General features: G+C 48.3%; 1 protein-coding gene across 3 annotated transcripts in view, besides 1 other annotated feature; it reads right to left on the reverse strand.

The window, feature by feature from the left end:
- Positions 1-13,775, reverse strand: part of Slit1 (slit guidance ligand 1) — a 149,452-nt gene that overhangs the window by 106,803 nt on the left and 28,874 nt on the right. The gene's annotated exons all lie outside the window — the stretch shown is intronic.
- Positions 10,776-13,612: an enhancer, noted in NCBI's record as "VISTA enhancer mm1552". NCBI's record gives its function as "enhancer in: hindbrain (rhombencephalon)[6/6] | midbrain (mesencephalon)[5/6] | dorsal root ganglion[4/6] | forebrain[6/6]" and the evidence as "EXISTENCE:transgenic organism evidence [ECO:0001131][PMID:17130149]".

The raw sequence follows: 13,775 nt of genomic DNA on the forward strand, positions 1-13,775 counted from the left end.
GATGACTCCAGGGCCCAGAGTCTTAATTCCCGTATTCTCTCTGTCCCCTTGTTAACGTCATTTCGGCAATGCCAAGAGAAGACAGCGGCCAAATGGAAGAAGTTGCCCGGTGGTTTCACCCTTGTACGTAGCTCACTGATTCCTCTAGAAATGCACTGCAGAGCCTTACGTTCACTTCCACCATCAATAGATGGTGCCAATCTGCTAAGGACACACTGGCAGGAGCCCAGGGAGACCACAGTCACTAAGGTCTGTGGTGAGTGTTCAAATGACCAGTTACCCACTGCCATCCCCGAGGGAACAACTGAAGCTGACTTCATGCTAAGGCCGGCTGGCTGTGAAAGATGCTATTAAGAGCCATCGATAAGTGTGTCCCAGCTCTTGCCTTACTGTAAGAACCTGCCCCAGAATGATTTCTTGCCCTTTGTTTCCTGTAAATGAAGGTGTGACGTGTAGGAAATTGGCTGGTGTTTTCTGGTCGCTGCTCAAGGGGTGAAGCCGTTCAGGTCCTCAGGTGCTGAAACCAAAACTCAATATGTCCCAGTCAGGAGAAGATGGATGGCCATCGGGGACGTTGGCACGGCTGTGTGGCCAGTGTGTATGCATCCGTCCCTGTGAAATATGGCCGTTCACATCTCCTCATTTTCCTTCATATTTCTCCCCCACCCCCACCCCCACCCCGAGCCCGTTTCATGGGTACTGGGAGGGGGGAGGCTGGCTATAAACCAGCCATCAAACCCTCACAGCTTAAACCACCCCCTTGAGAAATGAGCATCAGCAGGAAGCTCTACCACGAACTCTGCCTAAACCCAAGGTCATGCCTAATTCCTCCTCATACCCGTGCCGACAAATGACTGCACGCGGCAGGCTGGTAATATGTTAGCTGGGTGAGTGAATCCACCATCCATCCAGAGGCAGAGGCAGAGGCCCGGCCCAAATCCACAATGTGGGATAGACTGCCTCTCAGCCAGCAGCAGGCTGGGGGTCGGCTCCAGAATTCCCATCACCACCGCCTACCGCCTTCCGCCTAAGATTAGGCAGGGAATTCCCATGGCCTTTCTGAGGGATGTTCACCATGGGAAACTGGAAGTCCTCAGGGGTCTAAGGCCAGCTGCGACTTTGCAAACACCAACTGGGGGTCGCATTAAGGATTCACACCATGACCCAGAGCCTTGGAGGAGGGGTCCACAGTGTCCCCATCAGTTGTGTGTGTGTGTGTGTGGGGGGGAAATCTGTCTCTTTCTTCTTAAACATTCCTAAGGGCTCTGAAGAAGACAGATAAATGAATAAAGACAAATAAATAAAAGGTTCCTTCTTGTTGTTTTTTTTTTTTGTTTTTGTTTTTTAAAGAGTATTATTAACTTGATCAAAAACCAGTTGGTGTATAACAGACAGGACCCAAGCCTCCACTGACAAGCACGCTTACTGTTCTGGACTCCAGGACGCCTCGGGTTGTCTGGGGAACCCCACGGAAGCCATAAAAGTCCAAATACAAACTGTGAAATGGCTTCCTCCAAAAGCCCCCCAGGCAATAAATACTGTCCCCCTTTGGGGAGGTGACATGTTCAAAGGGTCTTTGTGGAAATGGCATGCCGAGCTCTTGGGCTTCCCCATCTTCAGGCTCCTATTCGAGGAGCACAGTTTGAGTCCCCGTGGGTACACACAGCAATGCCCCCGATTAGCGCAGCCTCTCAGTGGTGAGGCTCTGTCCCACATCTTTACCTTTGTGCCAGGCATTTATCCCGAGCCTCTGCTCGCTCTCATTCCTTGGGCACTGCAAAGCAGCGTGGATTCTCACCCTCTAGCTATCGCTCATCCTGGCCACATCTCTAGGAGCCACGACATCTCTGGCTTTGGCCTTAGGGAGGGTGACAGCGGTGCCTGTCTCCTTGCCAAGGGGGATGTCACGCCACCAAAATTTATGCACCAGTTTTCCTTGTACCAGCTTTTCCCAGGTTACCTCCCCGCCCATTACTACCCCATTAGTTGCCATGTGTCCCCCTAACTGTCGCCAGCCCACACTGTCTCTTTGTTGGCCTTGCAGCACCCGGCCAGTCCCTCCCCAGCCAGAGATGCAACTTAAACTTCTCATTGTAAGATAGTCCCTCCTTACCTCCCATCCTCCCTCCTGCTGCAGGCCAGGGAGCCTGTTGCAAAGCAAATCCTCCGAAGGGACTCTTTGCTCTCTTTGGATAGTGTAAGTGGGGCCCAGACTTGCCTGAAGCCCCTGGTTCTGTAGGAACACCCTTTCTTCCTTATTGGTATTCCATCAATAGCTCTCTTTCCTAACCCTTTCTTGCTTGGCCTCTGAGGTCTGCCCACAGAAGCGCCTTTGTTGGACGATCCCAGGGTGCAGAAACCAGGCTCCTAAAGCAAGGGTGTCAACTTCAAAAGAGGAATGAGTCAATACGCAGGGAGACAAGTGGGAGGGGCCAGGCAACAGAGCACCACTCCTGAGTAGTACTGAGGCAAAGCCATGGCCCCTGTCCGGTTCTCAAACTGATCATTAGTATTGTGTCAAATCTGACTGTCAAACATGAGACAGAACCCAGGGTCTGGTAAATATTTTCGTTCCAGAGTTCGTTAGAGCCACTTAGCTGGAGGGCGGCTTCCAACTCAGAGTCTTGGGTCAGGGGAATTTCATGCTTGGTTCACCTGCCAGTTTCACTGCACGATCAGAGCTTGCTCTGTTCCCAAATGCTGCCCTTGCTAACCGGCTGTGTTGGGAACACCCCAAAGCTGTCATGCCCAAGCTTCCAGCTCTTCCGCACACATCCTGACAGAAACGGACAAAGCTGCTGCTTGATCTCTTCCAGGGAAGAGGAAGGTGTGGACAGCCCACCCACTGCCCATGTCAGGAAGCACCCTCGGGGTTCAGGAAGTCTGCCCCATGCTTCCCCAAACCTCCTGCCCAGAGCACTCAGCTTCTGGAACAAACTGGCTCCCTCATCCTCAGAACAACTCTTTACAAGGCTTTGAAAGTGCTTGCAGCTTCACCTGCATTTCCTTCTCATCACTTCAAACATCCCCAGGCCTGAGAGTGTACCCCACATGGCATGCTTTCCAGATGGCTCCCAACGTCAGCCATTCCCCTCCAGAACACAAACTCCCACAACAAAACACAGATCCAGGTGCCTGGCACCGTCCTCCGGGTTTATTTGCTTCAGTTCCTTTAATGTCTGACAAAATGGACTTCAAGGAAAAGCTAGCCAGGAGAGATAAAGAAAGTCATTTCACGCTGATTGAGGAATGGTTCATCGGGACACTGCAGGGCCCAGTATATGCACACAGCACAAGTGAACCCTGTTTCATAAAACAAGCCTGTGAAGAAGAAAGTCACCGGTTAACCCTAAGCTGGTGATCAAGAGCAACGCAGCAACAAGACAGAGACACATCTCACTAACGACATCCTATCAGACGAACTTAACAGATGGGATGCTTTGTAACGCATTCCAGCCGAGCAGTACAGAGTACACGGTCTTCTCAGCAGCACCATGCTTTCTCTAAAATAAATCATGCATCGGGACACAAAACAAGTTTCAAAAACACGGGAGCAACGAAATCACTTCTTGCATTCTACTGATCACAAAATCAATAGCAAGAAAAACTAGAAGAAAAAAGAATCCGTAAACTCGTGGAGACCAAACAACACATCACTGAATGAAGAAATCCTAAAATTAAAAGATAATGAAGACACAGCATACCAAAAACTATGGGAAGCAACGGAAGCAGCCTAGGAGAGAAGGAAGTCCATACCTACAAATGCATACAATAAAAGACTAGGTGGGTAAAGGTGCTTGCTGCCAGATCTTACCTGAGTTTAATCCCCAGGCCTGAAACAACTGCCAGAAGTTGACCCTCTGACCTCCACACACATGCAATGGCATTCATGCACAGACAGACATATAGACACACACACACACATGTGCACATACATATACAAAATAAAAATAAAATTTTTAATGTATTAAAACAAAAAGATTGAAAATAAACAACTTAATAATGACCTTATAGCTTTAGAAAAATGAGTATAAGCCAAAGCCAGGAACATCAGACATAAATAATTAAGAGCCTAACAGAAAATGCTGAAGCAGAAACCAAAAAAAAAAAAACAAAAAAAAAAACCAAAACAAACAAACAAACAAAAGCCAAAGAATCAGTGAAGCCATTAGACAAATTGACCAAAAGAGAAAAGAGAAGAGCAAGATTAATAAAATTGGAAGTGGAAATAGAGACATTACAACAGATACCAAGAAATTCAAGACATCATAAGGACATGCCTTAAAATTATATTCCATTAAAATCCAAAAGAAAGTGACGCTATGCCAGTGTATAGGACCTGCCAACGTTAAACCAAGATGAGATTTCAAAAAAATTTAGACAGGTCTATAACAAGCCAACCATATTGAAGCAGTAATTAAAAATCTCCCAACTAAAAATGTCAATGGGGCTTGGGAGATGGCTCAGTAAACAATGCTTGTTACACCAGTAAGAGGATCAGAGTTCAAATCCACAGAATGCATGCAAAAGCCAGACGTGGCAGCACATGTCTGTAACCCCTGCTCCTGTAACGACGAGAAATGAAGTCACACAAGACGACCTGCCACAAACAAAGTGGGAAGTGTGGGCTGATAACATGATAAAAGCATTCTTATTGTGTTTGCACGTGTGCACGCTTGTACTCACAAGTATGAACATACACAGCACACACACAGACACACACAGAGCACAATTTTGTAAGCAAAATAAATAAAGTTATTTAAATCTCGGCTCAGAAATCTTCCCTGCAGAATTCTATCAAAAGAATTATCACCAATCCTTTTCAAATTATTCCATAAATTAGACACAGAAGGAACGTTTCCAAACTCAGTTCACATAGCTAGTCATTACCTTGATACTCAAACTAGACAAACACCAAAAAATTATATAATAATCGCTCTAATAAACATAAATGTGAAAATTCTCAATAAAATATTTGCACACCGAATTCATGGCCATATTTTTTTTTAAAAAGACTTAAAAACAGAAGCGGGGCTGGCTCAGGAGAATGTGGAACTAGCAGGAGTGGGCGGGGCCAACGAGGATAAGGGCAGCGGGCTGTGAAGATGATCAAAATACATTATGTGTATGTATGAAAATGTCATAATGAAACCCATCATTATGTATAATTGATGTATGCTAATAAAAACATTTCTAAAGCACAGGCAGATCTTAACCAGGGAAGGAAAGTGAGCGGAGCTGACGTCCTTGAAGAAAACCACAGCTCCAGGTCCATTAAACTGTGACAAGGCACCAAGGGAAAACTGGCTCACAGCCATCATCAGCTCACAAGACTCATGAATACTAACAAGTTACAAATTGTCTCATTAAAATGTGAGGGGAAAATGCTAGACGTAGCATCACCGGTTAGGACCCAGTGCTAAGACAGCTAAGCAGGAGGATCGTGAGTTTGAAGCCGGCCTCTGCTACTTGGGAAGACCCCATTTCAAAGAAGGAAAGCTGAGGTGCTAGAGATGGCTGTATGTGTAAGAGAGATAAGAGTGCTCCCTGCACTGCACGAATTTGGGAATCTAAGTTCAACTCCCAGAACCATGCAGAAGAGAAAACTGACTCCTTAGTTGTCCCTGAACTCCACATGCACTGCAGTATGGGCACCCGTATCACACACACACACACAGACACAGACACAGACACAGACACAGACACAGACACAGACACAGACACACACACAGACACACACACACACACACACACACACACCACCACCACCACCACCACCACCACCACCACCACCACCACCACCATCACCACCACCAAATTAATAATACATTTTTTAAAAATAAAGAAGACGTACAGCTCATATCCAAGTCTGTGAGTTCTGCTAAGAAGCCGTTGCCGAGTCACCTCAGCAGCCTGTTGTCGCTTCACAGGCTCTGGTGACTCTAGCCTGACAGTGGCCATCTTTTAGCGAGCCCCGGCACTAGACCCAATCTGACCCATAAAGCTCACTCTCGCACTTGGGTGTGTGTGAGGGCCAGCTCTGGCTAGCCCACTCTGTCAGGGTTCTGGAAAAGATAGTACAAAAGAGCCAGTTTCTTAGGAGAGACTTGGGAGTTGTCTGAACCAGTTTTTACTGCCCCTTTCCAACCCGCACCTCCAAGACTTCCAAGACTACTTGTAAGAATAGGGATACTCTGAACACCTTGGGACCAAGGCTCCTACGGGTTCCTCATTAATGCTGTAGATGAAGCAAGCAGACAGGAATGTGTGTATATATGTGTGTGATATGTGTGTGTGTGTGAGTGTGTATGTATGTGTGTGTGTGTGTGTGTGTGTGTGTGTGTGTGTGTGTGTGTGTGTATTTAACTTTCCTCACCACACACCCAAGCCCAGCAGTTGGAAGAACTGGGCTGTTAAAATATCTGCATCAATAATGTATCCTCCCAAATTAATCAGCTGCCAGGCAGGGCTTCTAACCCCACAGGCTGACTACAGAGTCTGCCCACACTGCACAACTTAGACAGCGCACTGCAACAGCACACTGAATTCCAGCACAGACTTGGAGCGTCCTGAGGAACTCCACCAGCTGTCCTTTGAGCTCCTTAGGACCACTTGCCTTGATGTGTCCTAAGATCCCCAAGCAGGAAATGGAAGTACCCGAGCTACAGTGTTCCCATTCAAGGAGGGACAAAAGGGAATGCCAAGTCCCAGGCTATCACCATCAAAACCAGAGTCTCTCGTTCCAGGGCATTACAGGCTACAAAGGCCTCCCCCCTCCTCTCTCTCACACACATGCACACACACCACACAGGGCCCATCAGACCCTACCTACATGTGCATATGACTATCATGGCTCCCAAGTCCATCTTCATCAGAACCCCTGCCCACCTCCTCCAACAGCAAAGAACATTCTTTTTCCTCAAACATTGGATCTGTACTTCTCTTGCTCCTGGAAGCAAGGGTCGTGTCCAGGGCTTTCTGTGACTGCCCTTATAGTAGGACCCAGACAATGCTTTCCACTCAGCACTTGACATGCCGGCAGTAGATGCTTTTAGCCTGCACACCAGCACCGAGCCCTGGGCAACCTGCACCGTGTACCTGTTGGTCACAGGCCAAGGCTGAACCCAGGTCATGGGAGAACCAAGTGTACTGAAGAGGAGCCCAACCCAGACTCACAGCGTGGATCCCAGAATCGTGGAGGAAGGGAGGAAAAGCCTGGTACTCTCCACCCACGGGCTCTGAGCAGGAACGTGGTGAGGCTCACCAGCCTGACAAACCATTTATGCCTAAGAAAGCAAGGCAACCCCAAACCCTGTGTGAGACTTCAGCTGGTGAGGAAAGGAAGGCTCCGGGTTACAAAGAATACAAACGGGCTATAACTGAGGTTCCAACGGCTGCTCAGATGGCACAGATGGGCAATGTAAGCCAAGGGCCACCTGCGGCTGGCTGGATTTTAAGGTGGCATGTCCAGGTGGTGGAGTATTATCTAGTCAGTAAAATAATGTTGGTACAACAGTGCCATTAAGTCCATTTACGTGGCATAGGACCGGCAAGTCCTTGAAAACAGAAAGCAGAACAGAGAGGCAGAGCCACTGTTTAAAGGAGACAGGTTTGGGGAAACCACATCTATATGACACTGGTGACGGGGTGCACCTAATGCCACTGGAGAGTAAGTATGTGGTTAAGACAACCGACCACTGTATATACTTTACTACAGTGTCATAAACGGTCAAGAGGGCACTGAGGAAGCAGTAACCAGTCCTCCCTATGACGGAGGGGCCAGTTCAGACCACTGAGGGAGAGGCCTGAGAGACTGAGCTGAGGGTCAATGGCCCTCCCACCCTGCCTCAGGTGCAGGAAGCCGGGGAGAGGAGGTTTTACAGGGAGGGTCGAAGACTCATCTGCTTAGTCACCTCACTGTCCAAGAACTTCTGTGACTCCCGCTGCCTGTCAGCAACTCCAGATTCCTCCTAGAAGAGTGTAAGTCTGAATCCATCTATGCTTGTTCCCAGAGGACCTCTCCATAACACCCTGAGCAGTGAGAACCCTGCTCATGGGGCAGCTGGGTGTCCTCGGACACTTCCACTCCCGTGTGTCACTGCACTCCTCAGGACTTAAACCCACCTTCCTAGAAACCTTGGGAGCAACCGCTTCTTGACAACTCTCTAGTTTCCAAGGTTTTCTGTGACGAAGCTGGGTGGCCTGGTGAACCCATGTACCCAGCATGTCCCCCGCCTCCAGAGCCAGATCTGCCAACAGTTGGCCATGCTACACTGTGCTTAGCCCAGTGGGCCTCAGTTCCCCCGCCGTAAGACATGGGGTTGCACAGAACTGTAACAACCCAAAGCAGAGAGGAGTTGGAAGTGTCTGGCATGAAAGACCGAACAGATGGCTGTGTAACAACCCCACGTTGCAATGATATTAAACTTAATTTTTTATGTGCTTATTGGAGAGATGACTCAGTCGATAAAACACCTGCCACATAAGATTGAGGGCCTGATCTCAGATCCCCATTACTCTCATAAAAAGCCAGGAACAGCAGCGCACATCTGTAGCCACGGCACTGGGGGAAGGGTTGAGGATGAACACAGAGACAGGTAGATGTCTAGAGCTCGTTGGCTAGCCGGTCTAGATGATTAGTGTGCTCTAGATTCAATGAAAAAACACTCTGTCAGCAACTGAAGGGGGGGAGGACAATGAGAAAGATGCTGGTCACCAGCTCTGGCCTCCACAAACACACATGTCTACACACACAAACACACTCACACCTGTATGCATATATATGTGCATGTGCATCTGCACATGCATGCACACACATACTCACACACTAAACACCCACAAGCAAATGTGAGCACTACACCAGGCATTCTACTACACATCTGCAGTCCCAGCACCCGTGTAGCAGAAGCAGGACACTAGTTCATGAGTTCAAGACCAGTGTGGTCTATAGAGTCAGTTGCAAGCTAGCTATGGCTACACAGTGAGATTAGTGAAACCCTATCTTTAATTTTCTTTTTTCTTTTTTTTTTTTTTTTTTGCCATTAAGTTTGTGCTTCTTTTCCTCAAAACAAACGATAACCTTAACATCCTAGGTTTTCACGCACCAATACGTATAATTGTTTTTCCAACTTAGTCATAGTTTTTTTCCAGTGTTAAATCTCTGCCGAACATGCTTATTAATTAATTAATTAATTAATTAACATCTTTTCTTCTTTTATTTTTCTCTTCTACATTACATCCTGACCACAGTTTTCCCTCCCTCCACGCTTCCCAGTCCCCGTCTCCCCCACCTCTCCTCTTCCTCAGATCTATCTGCTCCTCCGTGTCCCTTCAGAACAGAGCAGGCCTCCCAGGGGTATCTACTGATCATGGCAGAACCAGTAACAGCACCACCAGGCACAAACTCTCATATCAAGGCTGGACGAGGCGACCCAGTAGGAAGAAAAGGGTCCCAAACACAGGCAAAAGAGTCAGAGAGACCCCCGACTCCCACTGTTAGGAGTCTACAAGAGCACCCAGCGACACAACCATAACGCATATGAAGAGAACCTTGAGACCCTTTCTTAACAGCAACCCCCCACACATCAATCTTTTTTTTTTTTTAATAAAAAGTAAAAATATTTCCATGCTGGCTGAGACTTCGTTAAATGCCTTCCTTGATGGGACAACTAAATCCCTTGTTCGTTAATTTTCCAAAGTACAATACCCTAGCAAAATCATTTGTGTAGACTTCAAAATATAAGAGAAAAACCCCTTACTCCGTGCATCTTCTCAAGCAGCTTCTGCCTACCTGCATCTCCCTGCCTTGTCTTCTCTGGTTTAAGAATTAGGTCTGCCTCTCACTGCTCTGTCCAGTGCTATGCTATGCCAGCACAGAGCCCTGCATTCACCGGGCATCCTTATAGGACCACCATGAAGCCCTTTGGAGGGGGCGCACCCTGGCTGTTCATAATTGTGAAAACCAGAATAGTTCTGAGCCAGTTTGGGGCTGGGCTGGGTCCAAAAGCATGGGCCAGATCTGAGTGGATGTCCATCCATGCTGAGCACAGGGGCTTGCTGGGCGTACAGCTGTCAAAGTGAGGCCAGCCGCCCTGCCCTTTTCCCTGAGGCTCCTGAGCCAGCCCAGTGGGATGCTGGCCTTTTTCTCTCCCGTCTTGACAGCAGGCACAAATTTAATGGTGGGAAGAAGGCACTTTGCGAATCCAGAGCACTCAGTAATTGCTAACTCGTTCTCCCAGACTGCGCTCTGCCGGCTATAGAGGTGATCATCTGCTCTGGGGGGTTGGTGCCCTGGGCTCTCACACTCCAGCCAGAGCAGGCAGAAGTAAATACCCAACAGGGGTCTCCACTTAAGTGCTCCCCCAGCACACAGGGGAGCAAGACCTTCCTAAGCAGAAACCAAAGAGAAAAAATGTGATAATAGGGGCCCTTCTACCCCAACTAACGCCGGATCTGGGACAACGACCTTGACCCTGAAAACCTGTATGAACACACACACACACACACACACACACACACACACACACACACACACACCTTACCCTAGTTTGGACACAGATTAACCATGAGACCATGGCTTTGGGATCAGATGGGCCTGAGTTCAAACCTAGACTCTCATGGTTCCTGTCTGAGACTAACTTAACTCTAAGCCAAGATGGTAGTAAAACAAAAAAATAACAACTTTGTAAAGAGGGAAACAAGTTTGGGAGATAGGATCACCTAGAGCTCCCTGAGGTTGAAGTGGCTTGTGGGAATGACATTTTCATGGACTTCTACAGGGCTCAGTGGCTAAAAGGACACCTTTGAATTCTAATAACCTCTGTAGAGTGGTCAATCCCAGGCTTCGCAGATAGGTGCTTGTCTGTGCTCCAGCCTGTCTCCTCAGCTCTGACAGACAAGGAGCTTTTCTCTAGCTTGTTTGGGTTTTTTTTTTTTTCTTGGTAGTAGACAGGGTTTAACTAAGTAGCCCTGGCTGTCCTAGAACTCTCTATGTAGACAAGGCTGGCCTTGAACTCACAGAGATCCATCTGCCTCTGCCAGAGGAGTGTTAAGATTAAAGACGTACACCACTGCTCCTGGCTTGGAGGTTTTCGGGCTTTTGTTTTAATTCTGTTTTGGTTTTATACTCTGTCTGTATACGGTACGCATGAATACGGGCGCATGGCATGGCATGCATGCGGAGATCAGAGGGCCACTTTCAGAAGTCAGTTCTCTCCTACACCGTGTTCCAGGTCAGACTGGTTGTCCAGTTTGCATAGACAAGCACCTTTACCTGCTGAGCCATCTTTCAGCCACTCCCCCCAGAGCTTTATGACACATGAGAATGTGATAGAAGAGAAAAGTCCCCTAGAGATGACCCTGCTTGGGCCAGCTTCTCCTCTAACCATTTACGCAAGGCCACTTCTATCATTAACACCTTGCGCCTCTCACAGGCTTCCTGTCTCTGGACAGAGCTCAAGAACTTTCTGGAAAGAGGGGTGTTAAGAAATGATGGATGCCTAGCAAGACTCCTGGGGATGGCACAGACGAGAAGGAGGCCCCATCAGAGCTGGGGGCCACCAGGGAGCCCCACTTCCCATACAACGGTCTGCGTCTTCTCAGAAGCTGGACAGGCTCAGCAGCTCTGCCTCCTGTCCTGGACGTGTGGCAATAGCGAGGTCACCTTCTGCTTCGGGTAATTTCCCTCGGAGGCGAGACAGATCCATTCTGTCCAGCTATTTGTTTCAGTGGCGTAGCCTCCTGCCTCTGATGGGGGCTGGGCCCTGGCGGGACGGATGCTTTGTTCTTCTGACCAGTGCTGACAGTTTAATTAAACCCAGCTTGAGACGGGGTCATGGGGGTCAGTCATTCTTCCACAGGGCTGGGCAGGCTCCGCAGCCTGCCTCCCACCACCAGGGCCTTGTTAATGAGTTATCGTAGTCCTTATGACAGGGATACATACACACATGGGAAGTGGATGCTCTGAGCTTCCTCAATCACTGCCTGCCCCTCCCGAACCTGCAGAAATCTGCAGGGACCAAGAAGTCAATCTGGGCCGGATGCATAAGGGCTTCAAGGCTAAGCAGAAGCCAGAGAACCTGAGTGCCCAAAGCAATTTGAAGATGAGTAAGGGATGTAGCCAGCCCAGAGAGCTTCTTGTCTGTCAGAGTTGGGGAGACAAGCTAGGGCACACACAAGCACCCGGCCCCACCTAGCAAGGGAAGTCTGCGATTGGCCACTATAGAGAAGTTGTCAAAATTCAAACATGTTTACCCCCAAACCTGAGCCCTGTGGAAGTCCATGGAAAAGATACCCTCTGACAATTGAGTGACAGGTAAAACGTTGGTCCAAACCAAGGTAACCTGCTGCCAGGTGCAGTCGCCCCCACAGGAGACTCAGGTGTGGCACATCTCTCAGACAGCACCTATGGTGGACTGTCACCTCCTGAACAGGGGGACACGTTGAACCCATAAGACTATCCAAGAGAACTGTCACAAGCCACACTTCAGTCTTTTTGCTGGCCAGCAGCCCTGCCTCCCTCCGTGGCCTTTCTAGGTATTTTTGCAGGGGCATTTAAATCCTTCTTTTAAAAGATAAAATTAACCAAGTGAAGCAAAAGCTGAGAAGGTCCCTGTGCAATGAAGAGATGATGCTAAGATTCTAAGCTAAGGAGGAAATCTCTAGACCAGGCTGTGTCTGCAAAGACGAGGGAAGCCGATACTGATGCTAAACTACACACAAGGGTCGGGTCACTCTGAGGCGAGAGGTGTAGGAGTTAGATTTGTTCCTCCCAGATCGATCCCAGCACAGATGTCCAGTATTCCCCATACCTATCACGTGCCACAGTGCTAACCATGCTGAGGCACAGAAGTTTTCATCTCCCATCAGCCTCACAACAGCCCTGGAACGCGGGCATTATTTTGGCCCCACAAAAGAGCAGCTGGATCCACAGGGCTAAAGGAAGCCACACCACGCCTCTGGGACTCGTTGTTTGTTTGGGGTTTTATGGCACTGAGCCTTCTTGCGTGCTAGGCTAGTATTGTACCACTGTGCTGCCTCCCTACCTACCCATCAGTGTTAGTTTTAACTCAGACCCAGGGGCTTTCCATTAGCGTTCAAAGCTGGCAGGTTTCCTACCATAAATACAATACGTCCTTCTTAAAGAACATCTGGGAAACACAAAAGAGAAAAATCACCCGCAGTCAATCCCTGCTAGAATTCTGCAGTCATTTTCCATGCATTATTTAGAGTAATTCGGGGATCAATACAACTCTGGCTTTTGATATCACAAACATCTGCATGATTTGACATCTCCCACGAAGGCCATTTCTGATGACTGCTTAAGTACTCCATCAAGCAGATATGCTGGAATTTGTCTAACCACTCCCCTGATATGAGGCATTAAGGTTATTTCAACGTTCTCTTCAATATTCTGAATATCGCTGCAGCATGCATACTTATACTGGGGCCTTATCTCCCTGGGGTGGATACTTAGTGGTGAAATTTCCAAGTCCTGGTTTAAGCCCACTTTCAGGTTCATTATGGACCCTCAGAGTCCCAGTGCCTAATTCCAGTCTTTACGTCTAACTGCTCTGTGATTCAAGGCACAGCCCCTCTTGGGGACATCCACTGTGCATTTGGAAGGAATGGACAGGCTTTCCAATGCCAGAGGGACTGCTAGTGTAGAACACACAGTAGACACACTTAGCTTCTGTGAGCTGCAAAGACAAGATCAGCTGGCCCATGGACCGCACCACCTGCACACCCTGGCCACACCCTCTCCAGCACATTTGGTT

The sequence above is a fragment of the Mus musculus genome, chromosome 19, assembly GCF_000001635.26.
Source record: "Mus musculus strain C57BL/6J chromosome 19, GRCm38.p6 C57BL/6J".
NCBI lineage: Eukaryota > Metazoa > Chordata > Mammalia > Rodentia > Muridae > Mus > Mus musculus.